Consider the following 16847-nt stretch of genomic DNA (forward strand, 5'->3'; position numbering starts at 1 on the left):
GGCATGCACCAGAGTCCCTCATGTGGACAAGAAATGGACTCAATTGCCCAAGGACCTGAAGGAGCAGATTTGGGAAGCTGTTGAAATGGCTTATGTTGTTGGGGAAGGGGGCAAAAAGATGGCGCTATCGTCTGACGCCAAAAAATGAAAGGATTTCAAGTCTACCTTAACAAGGCAGTTTATCCTTGCATTCGCAAATGACAAGGAGAAGTGAAAAGAACCCCTTCAACTTTATAACTTCATAAAGAAATCACAATGGGATGCTTTTGTAGCTTCAAGGTTATCCCCAAATCTTGAGACTATGCATTCTGAGCAGTCATAGAGAAGGGAAAAATGCGAGTACAACCATAGTTTATCTCGAAAATGTAATGTTGGATTGGAGGATGAATTAGAAGAAACCTGTCCAGTGGAGAAATCGATTGTTCTCTTCTATGGAAGAAGGCAATAGAAGATAAACAGGGAAACATCCTTGATCCAAAGGTTGCAGAGAAGGCAAAATTAATTGTAAGTCTCACTCCCTCTGTTCTAAATTTGAAAAACAGAGTTTTATAATTTAATTTAGACGTCTATTTTTTCATAATCGACGTTATAAACAAATACCACGGCGGTGTAAATTTACCGTTGTTTCAAAAAGTATAGGACATCAGCTTTTTTAGTAAATAGACATTTGGATTGAATTATCATGACGGTTTTTATTTCTGAGTTAGAATTTTTTTTAAATGTTTTACAACTATCTTCTTTTACTGACACACACACACTCTCTCTCTCTCTGTGTTTCTCTGCAATTGGTTTCTACACTATTTTTGGTAAAGAATGCTTACTTTTGTTAAGTTTTTTTTTAATCTTCATTTGAATTATATGACAGTTTTTTTATAAAACCGACGTTAGAATGCACACACAACGATAGTAATTTTTTACCGCCGTTTGAAACACTTTACTACGTTAGTTTTTTTCAGAATCCGTCGTCTTCAAGAAAATACCATGACGGTAGGGTCTTTTTTTTTTTTTTTGTTTTACAACTTTTACACACAACTTTTGTTTATACAATGATTTTCTTTCCTACCGATGTTAGAATCCTACAAAACAACGGTATTTTCTTAGCACCGTTTGAAATGAAGTACTACGTCAGTTTTTTAATTAATCCGTCGTCTTCTTTGAATTACCATGATGGTATATTTTTTTATATCTGTTTTACAATCTATTCATTCACTAACATTTTCTCTCTCTCTCTCTCTCTCTCTCTCTCTCTCTCTCTCTCTCTCTCTCTCTCTCTCTCTCTCTCTCTATCATTCTTTTAGGATGATTTAAAGAAACAAGTCTCCGAGAGCACTTTGATTGTCTCTGGGAGCAATGATATTCTGACTTTGGCTTTGGGAACCCCAAAGCATGGTGGGAGAGTCAGAGGTGTTGGAGCTTGGGTTTCCCCAAGTCATTTCTTCAATTTGCTGAGAGAGCAGAGAGTAAAATTTGCTGACAAATTGAAGGAAAGTGTTATAGAGGCAGTCAGAGAAGAGACCTTAAAGATTGAGGATAGGGCAAAGGAAACTGTTTTGGAGGCAATCAGAGCAGAGAGGGAAATTTTGTTGAAACAATTGAGTCAACTAATTCCCAATTTTGATCCCAACATGCTCAAAACTCCAATTACCCCAATTCCTTTACTGCCTCAAGAGCAAACCCCAAAAAATCCAATGTCTGACAAACAAGCTGCTCGGGAGCCACGAATGTGAGACCCCTAGTTTTGGAGGAAGAAAATCCGAAGCTTGATGTTGATGCTGCTGAAAAACAGCAAGACCAAACGGTAAAATCTGTAATACATTCTTTGTTCTGCTTTTTAAATTTAAAATAGACAACGGCTATTTTTCAACACCAACGTTAGAATTTTCAAACAACGATGGTATATATTTACCACCGTTTCAAATCACATAATACGTCTATTTTGTCAAAGAACCGCCGTTGTGATTGAAATACCATGACGCTTTCACTTGTTTTATCTGCACAATAGTTTGTCATTTTATTAGAACTTAAAATAACGACGGTTTCTGTTAACTGTCGTCTAAGTTATTTACTACATCAGTTATTTTGAGTAACCGTCGTCTAAGTCATTTACTACGTCATTTGTTTTACTTGTTTACAAGTCTGCATTTTGCGTTTTATTTATATGAACGTTTCGTAGTTTTACGATGTTAGTACTTGTACACGATGACGGTTACTTTTAACCGTCGTCTACAGTCTTTAATATGTCGGTTTTTCCAAATTATCGTCATTTATATTTTAATACCACGTCGTTTGTATGGTTAAGTTGGGGTCGTTTATTTTACTTTTTTACAAATATCTTATTTATCTTTCTTTATTTCTTGAAATAGCATTTGTCAAAGCTAGACTTGTCACCTCCTCTGTTAGCCCTATGCCAATTTGGCAAGACCAAGTTGAAGGCTTTGAACGAGACTGTGAGGTGAAAATTCCAGAGGAAGTGTTTGGGTATGAGAGCATGAGACTTACATCTTGCACGAAGATATTACACAGCTTGTATCAATGGTTGAGATCGTATCCATAGTGATTTCAGTATACATGAGGTAAATCTAAAAAATCAATTTTTATTTCATGTTTATCTTTATTTAAAATTACAAAACTCATTTGAATTTCATATATTTAGGTACCTATTTGACTATTTAAAAATGGAAAATATGGTAAACCTTGTTGGCCTTGTCGACCTTGGACAAGTTAGCTCTCAATCTGGAATGTTATCTTCCAGAACAAAACATCTAGCAGACTGCTTGAAAAAGGCAGTTGGGGACTAATTCTTCTTGGTGCCTTATAATCCAGGGTTAGTCCCCTTAACAAGATTTTGTTTGTAATTTTTCTCGGCACCTAACTATTTAACCTATATATGATCATTTTGTGTAGGGGTCATTGGGTGTTGGCAATTGTGAGACCAAATAAGGAGATGGTATATTCTATGGATTCATTGCCAAACCACCCGGTTGACGAGGACATGAAAAATATAGTGAATACGTAAGTTGATTTACTACATTCTAATATGTTTTAGTAGGCTAAAATATTTGTCATTAACACTTTTTGTTGTCTTGGAGTAGTGCACTCAAAATGTATACCTCTCACGTCGGCAAACAATCACGTAAATTCGCCATATGAAGACCTCTACAAGGCACTCCACGACAACCAACAAATGTAGAGTGTGGCTACTACGTGATGCGTTCCATGAGAGATATAATCCATGATCCAACCCTAGCATTTGAGAAGAAGGTAAAAAGCTCAAATTTAAATTTAAATATAAATACTATGTTTGTTTTTGCCAAAACCATCATTTGTGTATTCATAAAACGACAGTGTTATATTAATAACCGTCATTTTTTATTTTTAACACGTCGGTTCTGTTTTTGCAGTTTGACAAGAAAAAAGATCCAGTTAAATATGTACAAGAGGATATTGACGAAGTCAGGCTAAAATGGGCAGAATATGTCACCAAGCAAATCCAGAATAATCAGTGACAAATATTTTTTTACAATGTACATAATTTTTTGTTGTAATTATTTAACAATCAACAATTAAGGATATTTATGAGTTTACATGAAAGCCTATTATTTGAACACGTATGTAATTCCAAAAACCGACGTCTTAGACTAGTTAACACGTCTCAACAGCAAAAATAACCGACGTCTTATGCTAGATTGAAATAAAACATCGACTACATATGTAACCCGATCCTAAATAAATCTTTAATTAATAAAATATTCAAAGAAAAGACAATTTTACCCCGAGAATATTTTAAAGCTTTAAAAGTTGACTTTTTATCCGGGAAAGGATTTGGGAATTTCAATTGTACCGTTGCGTAGAGCACGTCGAGATGAGTTTGTAGACACGTAGTGGGCTCAAATCGGAGTTGTAACAAAAAAGTTAAAATAAAAAATAGTCCAGTGGCAAAATCGTAAATTTTTTGAAAAGGAATTTTTTTTTTAAAGTCCTGATTTCTCTCTCTCTCTCTCTCCCTCCCCCCGGGCACAGTCCCCCCCCCCCCCCCCCTTTTTTTTCTTCCAGCCGGTGGCTCCAAGAGCCACCACCGACATGTCTGGCCGCCATTCTTGGCGGCACCGGTTCCAAAAAGACCACACCTTAGGAACTCTTGGATCGGAAATGGGAGGTCGTGGGCCCCATGGGCCCGGTTGACCCAATGTAGAAAGTTTGACCATCGGTTGACCGTGAGTCTTCTGAGGTAGTTCACCCTTCGAGAAGTTCTAGAACGACCGTGTAAACGAGGCTTGACTGTTTGTGAACTATTTTGATTATGTTTGGACGGTGAGTTTATGTTATAGTGTTATTGTGATATTCGAAGTTTATCTCGTTATTTATTTATTTATTGATTATTATCATGGGTATTATTAGAGTGAATGACCGGGTGATATTGGATTATTCAAATGTTCATAAGCTATCAGGTAATCGCTTTTATTTTCTTTGGGTATTATACTATGCTGGGTTGTGTAAAGTTAGGAAAGGCTTATTAATTTGGATTTTGGTGCGGACAAGAAATTAATTAATTAAATATTTATTAAATATTTAAATTTAATATATATAAATACTTAGTGGTTTGAAGATGATGAATCATGGATATTAGTTTTTATCAGAATGTGGTGTATATTTTAAGTGTAGTTGAGAACTAATTTTAGGAAAGTTGATATAAAAGTCGAAAAATGGATTGTGAAATAAGGGAAAATTTATGATGAATTTCAGACTATAGTTTTCAAGCCCACCACGGGAGTACCCCTAGTTGCCTTGAAATAGTTTTGTCATTTAAAATTTTCAGAATTCCCCTCTAACCCTAAAATATTTCATTCTCTCTCTTCAACATAAATTTGTCTTAAAGTTTTCGCTCTCTCTCAAAGCATTGGGTATATTCTCTGAGCTCTCTCTCAAAACATTGATTATATTCTCTGAGCTGTTCTACATGTAAGTACAAACCCTAATCTCTTTATTTAATGATATTGTGTTATGGCTTCACTATGCCAAATTTCACTTTCAGCAACACTAGATAGGCATCGGTATAGAGGGAAATCGATGCTATTAGTAGATTAGGCATCAATTTCATAAATAACGATACTAAACAGATATAAAGACATCAACGCACATTTTTGTTTATTTATGACGATGCCTTTATTCCCCTTTAGCATCATATCCATAAATACAGATGCCTAAAGTGATTAGCTTTTATTTTATTTTTAAGATGGTCATTTTTTGGTAACATACCTCTGATGCCTAAAGTCTAAATCAACGCCCTAACCCAAAAATTTTACTCTCCCTCGCAAACTCTCTCTGAAACTTCAGCTCCCTCTCAAACTCTAGCCCCAATTCTTCTAACTCCCTCTCAATTTTTTCACTCCCTCTGAAACTGTACCCTTAAAATTCATCTCCTGAACAAAACTCTCCTTTAGTCCCTCTGAAACTCTCTCTTTCTTCACTCTCCTCCATCACTACCCCATTCTTGCTAAAACCCTCAGATGCTCAACCATTACGATTCATAGTGAGAATCATTCTTCCATTCGACGATTCTCAAGCCAGCTCAAACAATTTCTCAAGCCCAGACACTTAGACGGAAGTTTAAGTCGACGATTGTGTGATTTCATCTATTAGTTCGAAGCATTTCCCTTCCCCCCAAAAGTTAGGGTTTTGACCACACCCCACACCTCCTCTTCTAGTAAGCTTTTCTTCTCTCTTCACAACTTTAATTTAAGGTTAAACATTTTTTCTCTCAATACTGGGAAAATATTCAAATTTTAGTAATCGGCACCATATCAATTTTTATATATATTTTTTTATAGCTTTTTGTTGTATTATGTTGCTAAATTTGTGATTGATTATCTTGGAACCTGCTTGATGGTTTAATCTGATTCGGTGGCTTGGTTTATTTGATAATTTGATTCTGTGGCTTTTGTATTTTCATGTAGAATTGAGTTTTGGGAATTTTAGTTTTTGATAGGTGTTTGCTTTCAGTCTAAGCTATAAACATAATTGGGTTAGTAAAGCTTGGCTTGGTATTGACCATTTATGTAATTCATCAAACAAAAATCCTGCAACTCTCATATGAGAAAGACAGATGAACCATTGCAAAGCTCATTGACTATGCAATGGGTACTGAATTGACATCACAAATTGCCACTATCAGTTTCAGAGTCCATGTGTTTAGTTTGTTATGTAATTAGTTTGACAAGTGGTTTTGCTATTTTCTAAGTATAATTTGTCAATTTAGGTTTTGAATTTTTCTTTCATCTAAGATAGAACATTTATCAGTTTGGGTAGTTTGTTGGAAGTTGCAAATTCAAGGTGGGTTTTTAAACATTCCTTACATGTTCAATACACCTGAAGGTGGCTATAACTTCTATTAGTAGATTAGCTTTTTATTTTTATTTTTACTGAGTTTCAATCTCTGTGTTAACTTTGTTGTAAATAATATTGTACAGTTTTATAGTCCAAGTTGACTCTGCCTTGCTTTGCTTCTTTTACTCTCAAACTAATATTCCAAGAGACCCTTGAAAGTTTGTTAGGCTGCCCATTACTATTTCTTTGAATTGCCGTGTCTATTTCTTTTAATTATTTAAGCAAACCCATTACTTGATCCTCTAATTAAATTGATGATAAACGATCAAACTAAGGCCACAAAATAGCAGATAGGGCAAACAAGTAGAGTATTGTTAGTTGGTTGAGTTGTGTGGTTCTCTCTTTTTTTCCGTGGGGATTTCTTAAGGCAAAGTTTTAATGATGCCACCTTAAGAACACCTCAGTTTCTAATTGAAGTTCTTCTACTTCATCAAAAAATATATTGATGACAAATGATCAAACACAAAAAAAGAACCACAGCAAGATTATGGTGCTCCTTAACCTCTCTACTTTACATATATGTTAATTTGTATTAGCCTTAATTTGCAGGGTTATCAAAGAGGGATCAGATCTGTTTCTGCAACTGCTGTTCTTCTAACTGCTGTAAGTACACTTGTATTTCATCAAAATTTACAAGTTCTTGCACTTTTTCATGCCATGCTTGAATTTTGAGTTTTTTTTTTTTTGGTTGAAGTACTCTAAATGCTAGCTATAGGATAAACTGGATATGCATCATTAAAACGTGAGTAATTTTTTGGAAATGAGCTCATTTAGTTAGGGTTCTGTTTCTCATATTGGCTATTAATCTTGTGTCTCATTTAGTTAGTAACTATGGAAAATGGTTGGCAGCTATTTGTTTCCCTTGGTAAAAAGCCAACAAAGGGATCAAGTGATTGGATTTATGGACCTAGCACGTGCCGCACATGATCCAAGAGATGGGAATTTGAGGTCGGAATATATTACGAAATGTTTGAAACAAACGAGCATTGACATCATCTTTTTGATTCCATATAATCCTGGGTAAGTAAAGAGGTTTTTTTTTTTTTTTTTTACAAGGAATGTTTGAGTATTACTAATATATTTTGAATTAACATTAGGGGACATTGGATCCTAACAATAATTGATGAGGACAAAGATAATGTGTATGTCATGGATCCTCTTGGGGCTCTTCACCCTCATGATGGATGGAAAACTGTTGTAAATGAGTAAGTCCGTCTCTCTTAGTTATTTCCTTAATATGTAAATTTTTTGCATTTGGCTTACGGTCTATAACAAGTGTTATTTATCTGTTAAAGTGGGATCAAAGCTTTGAATGCGCAAATTGGGAGACGACCTCATAAATTACCGGCATGGATTATGCTTTCGGTATGCATGTATTTCACAAACACTATAGGGAAAAATGCTAGCTGTGCTTGTCCAACTCTCTACCCCATCACATGATCATGTAATTGCTAGTTTAAACATGAAGTGGGATCCAATTAATGACTTCTTGTTATCTAATTAGATTGATTGAAAAATTAGATTTTCTTGTTAACCAATATGATTTCGTAAATTTGCATATTGGTTCATTTGAAGTGACAACATATCTTATGCAAATTTAGTACCTTGCACTTTTTAAGCTTATGTTCATATTTTGTGTTTACATTCTGTGTGGTTTTTTTTTTTTTTCTAGTATAGAGCTAGAAGGAAGGACACGTACACCCAAATGGAATTGGATGAGGTGCGAGAAGAATTGGCAACTCATGTCCTAGAATGGCTTTTTGATTGAGCTAAACATTCCTTCATTTTACATGTCTTTCTAGCTAGTATTTTGCTTATGCATAGACAAGTATGGATAATTTGTGGTGTAGGGCTGTTAAAATTGTGATTTGGATGTGACAAGTATGGATCATTCAAGTATTTTGCTTATATATATATAGACCTGGCAATATTGTACAGGATTCGTTAACACGACACGAATTCGCACGAAAAATTCAGTATTTGGGTTCGAGTTATCGGGTCAGGTTGATAACAGGTATTTTTGTCAGTGTCATTCGCGAATCACCCGTTAACCCGTTAAGAGTAGGGGTACTTTTGTAATTTTACATAATTAAATCTGGAAAAATGAGATTTATCTGGGCAGGGAAGTCGAACCTGTACCCAATTATTAGAAAGATATATATCCCATTGAGAGCTGCAGGGATGTTCTGGAAATTGTTGATTTCTTTTGGTGTATATATACATCTAACATTTTAGGTAATATAATATTGATTTTCACAAAAGCGTACAACATAGAAATAGTGATTTTCGCAAAAGCATACAACATAGAACAAGACGATTGCTACTTTGGTTTCTCAAGCAGAAGGAAAGAAAGAAGAAAAAGATTCCTTGAACATTCCTGAAAGTAGTTGGTTTCTGGGGCATGGCCTCCCCACCTCACCAAAAAAATGAAAGAAGAAAACGGAAGAAGAGGAAGAAGAAAGAAGAATTCAACCCAACCTAGCTATCTTCTCGAAGGAACACCGTGCTGTACCAACCACCAGGTTCAGCGACTCCAACTTTCTTCGTCTTCTCTGCTGCTCGACAACAATACTTTTTTTTTTTTATATATTTGTTTTTATAATCCAGTTTTTTCCTTTTTCTTAAATTTTAAAAAAATATTAACGGGTGAAACGGGTCGTTTCGTGTCATTCGCGAATGGTACGAGTCGTGTTCGTGTTATGGATATATTTAAATTACTGTTTATATAATTTTTTTTTTTTTTATGAGCAATGGCAACACAACATGATTTGGAAATGAGGCCTTTCTTAAATACTAACGCAGTAACTAAGTAAAGTGTGATGTGAAACAAGCAAAATACCTACCCTTTCCTTACATAAGTGATGCCTATTGTTTATAACAACTTCAGTTTTCCAGAAGTAACTGAAGTGGAAAGATAAAAACAACAACCAGACATCTATTATCATTGCTGCCTAAAATACGAAGTAGCATCAGCATTTATGTAACCACCATCACTATTGGAGGCTTTTCACGTCTGAAAAATAAAAAAAGTGATGATGTATAACATAATTCACAACACCATTATTTGTTTCTACGATGTTGTAATTGATAATACGCATCAGCATAGAAGATGTCATTGATGTTGTTAGACCTCTTTAGCCTCATCCCTTTTGAAACTACTGATGCTGTTTCGGGAACCTTTTTTTGGCACCCGAAAATCATTTATGCATCTGAGTTTACCAAATATCCGTTGCCTATTACATGGTAATAGGCAACAGCCTTGAATACCATGCTATCTATGTGTAATAGGCAACTAATTTTATCCTTTGCTAAAGCCTTTTTTTGGCATAGTGCTTCTTAAATCAATAAATGATTTCGTTGGATTTTGGTAGCTGTGGTTTCTTAATTGGGAGCTATAGGTTCTTAATATATGTTTTGGAAGCTATGGGTTCTTAATATATATATTTTAGTTGTCAGTTCTTATACGTTTGGTTGGCCACATGTTCTTCAAAAATGATTCGGAATGGGTTCTTGGAAAATAACTCTCTGAAATTTTTTATATTTGGTAGCCTAATGACGACTGTTTCTACACTAACCGTGGTCTTTAGGCTACCTAACCAGAACTTGTTCATCAAAAGCAATTTTAGGTAGCCTAAAGACGACAGTATGTCCAATAATCGTCATCTTTAGGCTACATGAACCCAAAAATTGTTCTTCTAAAAGCAATACAAAATTCTAGATTTGGGTAGCCTAAAGACGACGGTAATTCGAGATACCGTTGTCAGAATTGCTACAACACGACGTTTATTTGATGATGTGCGAACTGTCCAAAATAGTGGAGTTTATTTACTTGCACATACTATGCAAGTTGCTAGTGCCAAGGATTAAAGCCATATTGTCTCCAATATGGGTTTTTATGGGGTCATTCAAGAAATTTGGGACATTGACTACCAAAAGTTTAGAATCCCAATCTTCAGGTGATTGGATAGATAACACTTCGAGTCTTGTAGTCGACAAACTTGGATTTACCCTTGTAGATCTAAGTAAAATTGGACATAGGAATGACCAATTTGTTCTGGCTTCTGAAGTCAAACAAGTATTTTTTGTAGACGACCCAATGCATCGTGGTTGGTCGGTAGTGTTATGAATTTCTAATAGAGAATATAATGATGTTATTGGTGATGATGTGCTAGGTGATATTAGAATTGAGTGTGAGCTGTTTACTAAGAAGATACCCAATGTTGACACATTTGATGACCTAATGGGTGAGTTTGGGAGTGAAAATATTAGAGATGGGTGTGAAGATATATGAATTGATTCATTGTTGTAATGTATGACATTAGTTATGCAGTTAATTGTATGACATTAATTAATAGTTCTGTATGACATTATGAATGCAAATAAAATTCAATATTTGACATTATTCTGATCACATTTTCATTATGCATGATTTGGGAACGACAAATCCAATATTAAAAATACTGCATTAAAGGTGAAAATACAACTGTCCAGTTAACAAATCGCAAAAACAAACATCTAAATAATAATCAACGTCATATTTTTTACAAATGACGTGGAATGAAAATACAAAAGATTGTAAAGAAACTTAAACCGCCATTTGAAAAACACAACACGTCGGTTAATTAAAATTAAATTACACAACAGCTAATTGATTTTAAAACAACAACGGAAATGAAAATAATGAATGTCATACATTTAGAAATAACACAAAGAAAAAGTGCTCCAAACAACGACGGAAATGAAAATAATGAATGTCGGATATTAATTACCGTCATCTAAAGAGAGCATTAAAGGCAACTTTGTTCCAGAAACTGTCATGACAGCTCTTCTGAACATCGGTTAGACAAAAACAAATGACGTCTTCGAGAGTACATACGTCAAGGAGTGTTATAAAAGTGTCTTTTAAAAGGCCAACCACGTCAAATTCTATACACTTACCGACGTGGTAAGTGACATAACAACGTCGGAAAATTAGACTCGTGTGACGTATTGATAAGATTAACCACGACCGTTATTTTACATTAACCGCTGTTCAAACTGTGATCCACAGCGTTTTATTTTAGGTTCATGCCGTCAAAATTACTGTTAATGTCTGTGGTAAAGACCAGGGTCGTGGTTAGCTATTTTTACGTCGGTGCCCAATAAATCTCTACCATCTTAAGGACTTCATACATCAGTGGTTTTAAAAAAGTGTCATCTAAATTTGTCCAAGTGACTTTTTTTATCATTTAAACGTCAGTTCTCGCAATTACCGAACGTGGAATAAGTTAAACAAGTCTTTGTTTTCCTTTTTAGTGACGTGGAAGATATTATATGCGACGGTCATTCTACATCTATGTCGTGGTTAATGCATTGTACGTAGGTTACTTTATGAGTCTTGACATGTAATATTCTATACACGTTTGTTCTTTTCTGTAAGTGTCGTCTACCATTGTGGAATATTTTTTTTTTTTTTTTTTTGCATTTTAATATATTTTAGACGTCAGTTTTTTTATTTTGTGGACGTAGTATATGTTAACCACGATGGTTTTTGTGTTTTACACGACGGTAGTTTTTCAAATAGAGATGTGGATAACGTTTTTTACATCGGTTTGTATGAAGTTCTTGACATGTAATAATGTTTAGAGGTCTCTATTTTCCTAAAACCGTTGTCTAAGTTTGTCGAAGTTTTCCTTTTTTGCTATTTATATAGTAATTAGACGTCGGTTTTTAATTTATTGTGGCGTTGTATGCTTTCTCACCTATTTTTCGTGCTCTAACTGATGGTTGGGTACGAATTGATCGATTTCTAGCGTAGGTAACTCAATTTGTAACTCAAAGTTTGGCCGGATTTTGGGTTGAAATTTTGGCCAATTCCGGCCATTTTTCGGGTTAGAATAAAAGTGGCTCCAATCGTTGTTCTGAACCTAGGGTAGGAAGCTTGGCCAGCGGTTTGGAGGTTTTCCGGCCGCCGGAAATTTATCAAGCTACCCACGCACTGCCAGCTCGTGTGGCGGCGCGTGGGCAGGGTGGTGGAGCTATATTCCACCCTTATTCCACCCTAAAATGTTCGGATTCCAATTTGGATATCATTTGAGCATCAAACAGATTACGCCTATTGTGCAATTCCCGGGTTCGATATGTTCAGACCTTTGGATCAAACTCAAATTCACGTATGTTATACCCCGTATTTCTAGGATCATGTAGGATTTGACGGGTCGTGAATCGGAGTCCCGGATACTCTGAAATTGGGAACCCTAGGGTTAAATAACCTTAACCGTCCGATCGTCCGATTTGGACCAAACTTGCAGGGCATGGTTATTAAATTATGTAGTACCTATAGAAACTCTCGGATTGACAATTGGAGGTCGTGGACCCCATGGGGTCCCAGGTTGACTGATAGGGAAATTTATCGCTTATCGAGTCTTGGGTCTTTTTAGACCGTTTCAATCATGGGAAATATATATGTGGGCATAGGAATGACCTTAAACAAGGTGTACATGCTTTTAGAAGCCGGGGGTCAGGGTTTTCAATTAAATAATTATGTTGAGCTATTTTATTATTTAAATATTTGTAATGGTTTAAATAGGTACTCGGGCTCCATCGGACCCGCAGGAGGGACCCTCGAAGGGTCAAGCTAGCTCAGATGCTCAATGAGTGGACTTTTATTTTATAAATGATTTTATGCAATTGAATTTCATTATTTGATCTTGAATAAGTTTTATTGACTGTGGCTTTCCTAGCATGATTTGTTGGATTTAAATATTTATATTTATATGCTGCCAAGTTGAAATTTCTAAAAGGGTATGGAAAGTAAGAATTGAGATAATTATCGGATTGAATGGCAACAGGATTTAGGGATAATTAAGAAATAGTTTTATAAATATTAATATTTTTCAGAAATATATATTTATTTTAAACCACCATAGGTACCCAGGAATTATAAAAATGTTGCCTTGGTATAAATGTTGCCTCGGTATAAAAGTTGCCTCGGAATGAAGGTTGCCTCAGATAAAAATTGTTGCCTTCGGTATAGTCAGCGTGCTTGACTTTTGCCCCACGAGTTTTAGGGATATTCAGACCGTGTGGAGCTAGGAATGCAGATCAGGTTGACCAAATGTCTTCTTAGTCCAGCGAGGATTGCGGCTCGGTTGACTTTGTGTACCCAAGGCCTACGAGGACGTGTAGCTTTGGTGGCACGAGGAATTGACGGAAAATAAGGGAATTGACCGAAAATAAAGGAATTGACGGAAATATAATGGGTACACCTAGGTGGAAGGAAATTATTTCCTTTTTGATGTTTTCCTTTGGTTTGTTGAAATGTTGAATGATTGGATGTTTATATATGCATGCTTTATTTTCTAACTGATTTTACGAAGGGGTTAGTATGTTCATGTACTATTTTCTAAAACTTTATTTTTGTCCACTCACATTTTTTAATGTTTTGCGCCCCCAGGCATTAGATGTGCATCAGAGTGCCACCACATGGCAGATATCCCGCTTCATCCATTCTTTCCACTATGTAGGATTTCTTTTGTAATTATACTATTTTATTGTAAATTCTAAACTAGTTGCTCTAATATTGCCCTAGGTTTCCATTTGGCCTGAGGCTGTTTAGTTTGGTTGAACTGTTTGGATGTAAATTGAATGCATGCTGGGAGTTGGGATATGTATATATATGCTTTGTTGACAGGTTGAAATTTTGGGAAACAAGCAAATTACAAGGGAGACTCTTGCTGAACTTTCGGCATAAGTTGAACTTGTAATAAACTTTGAATTTTAGCTAGAAGGGAAATTTAGTCATTTGTGCTCGACACCCGCCAGGTGTCGGACACGCACAGGGTTCGGCTCGGATTCCAAAGTGGAATTTGGGTTGGGTCCTGTCAACTTGGTATCAGAGCATTAGGTTTAAATTTCTGTAGACTTTGCACCTTGTGTGCATTTCTGTTTCAATGAATTCATGTTTCTTGTGACAGAATCATGGACCCTAAACGTGGTGGCACTCATAGGGGAACTTGACATTCGTCCCGACTTCGAGGACTGGATCCTTCTCCTGAGCCGGAAAATCCTCTTATTCTGGGTCTGGTAGGAGCCATACCGGTGATGCCCACTCTACCGATTAATCCAAATTTTCAGCAAACACTGGAGTTATTGACTTAGGCTTTATCCAGAACTGGGCAGTCCAGAGATTCATCCTTGAGTTATGCTGACCAGGCCCGAAGAATTGGGGCCGTAGAGTTTGATGGTGATGGTGATCCTTCTGTAGCAGAAGAGTGGATAGAAAAGATGGAAAGGATCATGGATGTGATGGATATTCCACAGGAGCGCAGAGTGGTCCTAGCCACTTTCTTTCTGTCCAGAAATGCCAGACATTGGTGAGAGTCCCTCAGGAGCCGGTATCAGGATCCGTCAGCTATCACATGGTCAGAATTTCGGGTTGCTTTTGATGAGCAATTCTACCCACTAATCTATCAGCATATGAAGATGGAGGAATTCCTGCAGTTGGAACATGGTAGCATGACAGTATTGGAATATGAGAAAAAATTTAATGTGTTGTCCAAGTACTGTGCACCACTTGTGGCGGATGAGAGGAAGAAGTATCAGTTGTTCACTAGAGGATTGAAGGCCTCCATCCGAGACATCGTGATTGGACACCGTCTGATTAATTTCGAAGATATGGTGATGTCTGCTTCATTGATTGAGAATCGCCAGATGATGGTCTGGGGGCGTAGTGATTTCCGCATACGCCAATATGACATGGGTGGTCCCAACCAGGGGTCATCCAAAAGAGATAGTTATAGCTCCGGATCATCCAGTGCCCGCAACCAGGGAGGTTTTCGTGTTGGAGTCAGCTCCAGCGGAGGGTCCAACCAGAGTAGGAGTTTTGGACCCCGTTCTGGAGGTAGTACAGCCAGAGGTTCTGGGAGACAGCTGCAGCCAGTTTTCAGTGGGAAGAATTACTCCCAGTGTGCTTTGTGTGACAGGTACCATACCGGTCCCTGTCAGCATGGCGCCACTAGATGCTATCACTGTGGTCGGTCTGGGCATTTTCGGAGGGAGTGCCCGATGCTTCTACAGGGTAGAAAGACTACTGATGGGCCAACCCAGGGGATCGGTGCACAAAGCAGAGTACAGGGTACATCATAATTTGTGAGGACCTTGTCTAGTGGTGGGGCCCAGACCAGTATGGCTAGTAGAGGTGGTAGTCAGCAGAGGGTACGTGGAGGTTAGGAGTATATAACATGTCTCAACATGAGGCACAGGCGTCACCTCATGTGATCACTACTACAATAAAATTAATAGACAATGGTTTTTAGCCGTTGTTGAAAGTCTTCTAAAACCGTTGAGGTTAGGAGTGTCGTCTTTTCTACCTATTTATGACAATGGTAAAAAACCGTTGTAATATGTCACTTTCAACAACGGTTTTTAAGGAAAATCGTTGTGAATTCTCATATGGCCATTTCAACAACGGTTTTGCTCATTAACTGTTGTAGTACTACTACAAAAAAGGCAAAAGATGACGGGAATTCACCGTCGTTAAATCGACCAACATCTTTTCCAAAGTAAAACCACGACGGTAAATCATCGTCGTTGTTATAACAAACAACGTCATTAACAAAAAACAACCGACGTCTGTATACTGAAAAATGAGCCAAAAAATTGTCAAGGATAGGAATAGACGACCTATTTTATACCAAAAACGTCATGTGAATAAATACAATACGTCTTTAAATAAATAAAATACGACGTTATTCAAACATACTACGTCCCATCTATTTATATAACCGTCGTGAAATGATTTTTCCACTTCGTTTTTTCCATTAATATTGACGTGGAAATAGCAGTTAGGGTAATTACTTACGACACATGTATTTATATAAACGACGTTATAAATAAAAACAACGTCGTCCACAACTAAAAGAAAACCGTGTTTCAAAATTTATACGTCATCTTTAAACACAAAACCGTCGTCTAATATTTTTGAAACGGCACAAATTTCCAGTCGATCGCCGTATAAATTTATATTAACGACATGATCTGAAAATAAACGACGTGGAAAATATGTTAGGCTCATGACTTACAACATATTTATTTCTATAAATGACGTAGTATTTTATATACAACGTCATGATCATGTAAAAGACAGCCGTGTTTCTAAATTTATACGTCGTCTTTACCAAAATAATAGTCGTCTAATCTATCTGACATAAGAATAAAAAAGAGACGCGGATAATCCCATATAATGTTGTTTTTGTAAAAGAACGACGTCCAAATATCATTTTACGTCGACAAATTTACCTCTGGATTTCAAATAACGTCGTGAATTGTTTTTTTTTTCACTTCGTTTATGACATAAAAAGCGACGTGGTAAAATTTTAATACGACGATTTTTGACGTGTTACGGACAAGTTCATGATCTAAGACGTCGTCTTTTGTAATGTTCAGGTTCGATATCTCGCCTTTTAGACGTCGGTATTATGGTA

The 16847-nt window shown here is 36.4% G+C and overlaps 1 pseudogene; it reads left to right on the plus strand.

The window, feature by feature from the left end:
* Nucleotides 1-14343: 14343 nt before the first annotated feature.
* LOC148292803 (uncharacterized) lies at nt 14344-15594 on the plus strand (annotated as a pseudogene).
* Nucleotides 15595-16847: the final 1253 nt, after the last annotated feature.

Source organism: Prunus avium, chromosome 7 (genome assembly GCF_965620075.1).
Source record: "Prunus avium chromosome 7, drPruAviu1.hap1.1, whole genome shotgun sequence".
Lineage (NCBI taxonomy): Eukaryota > Viridiplantae > Streptophyta > Magnoliopsida > Rosales > Rosaceae > Prunus > Prunus avium.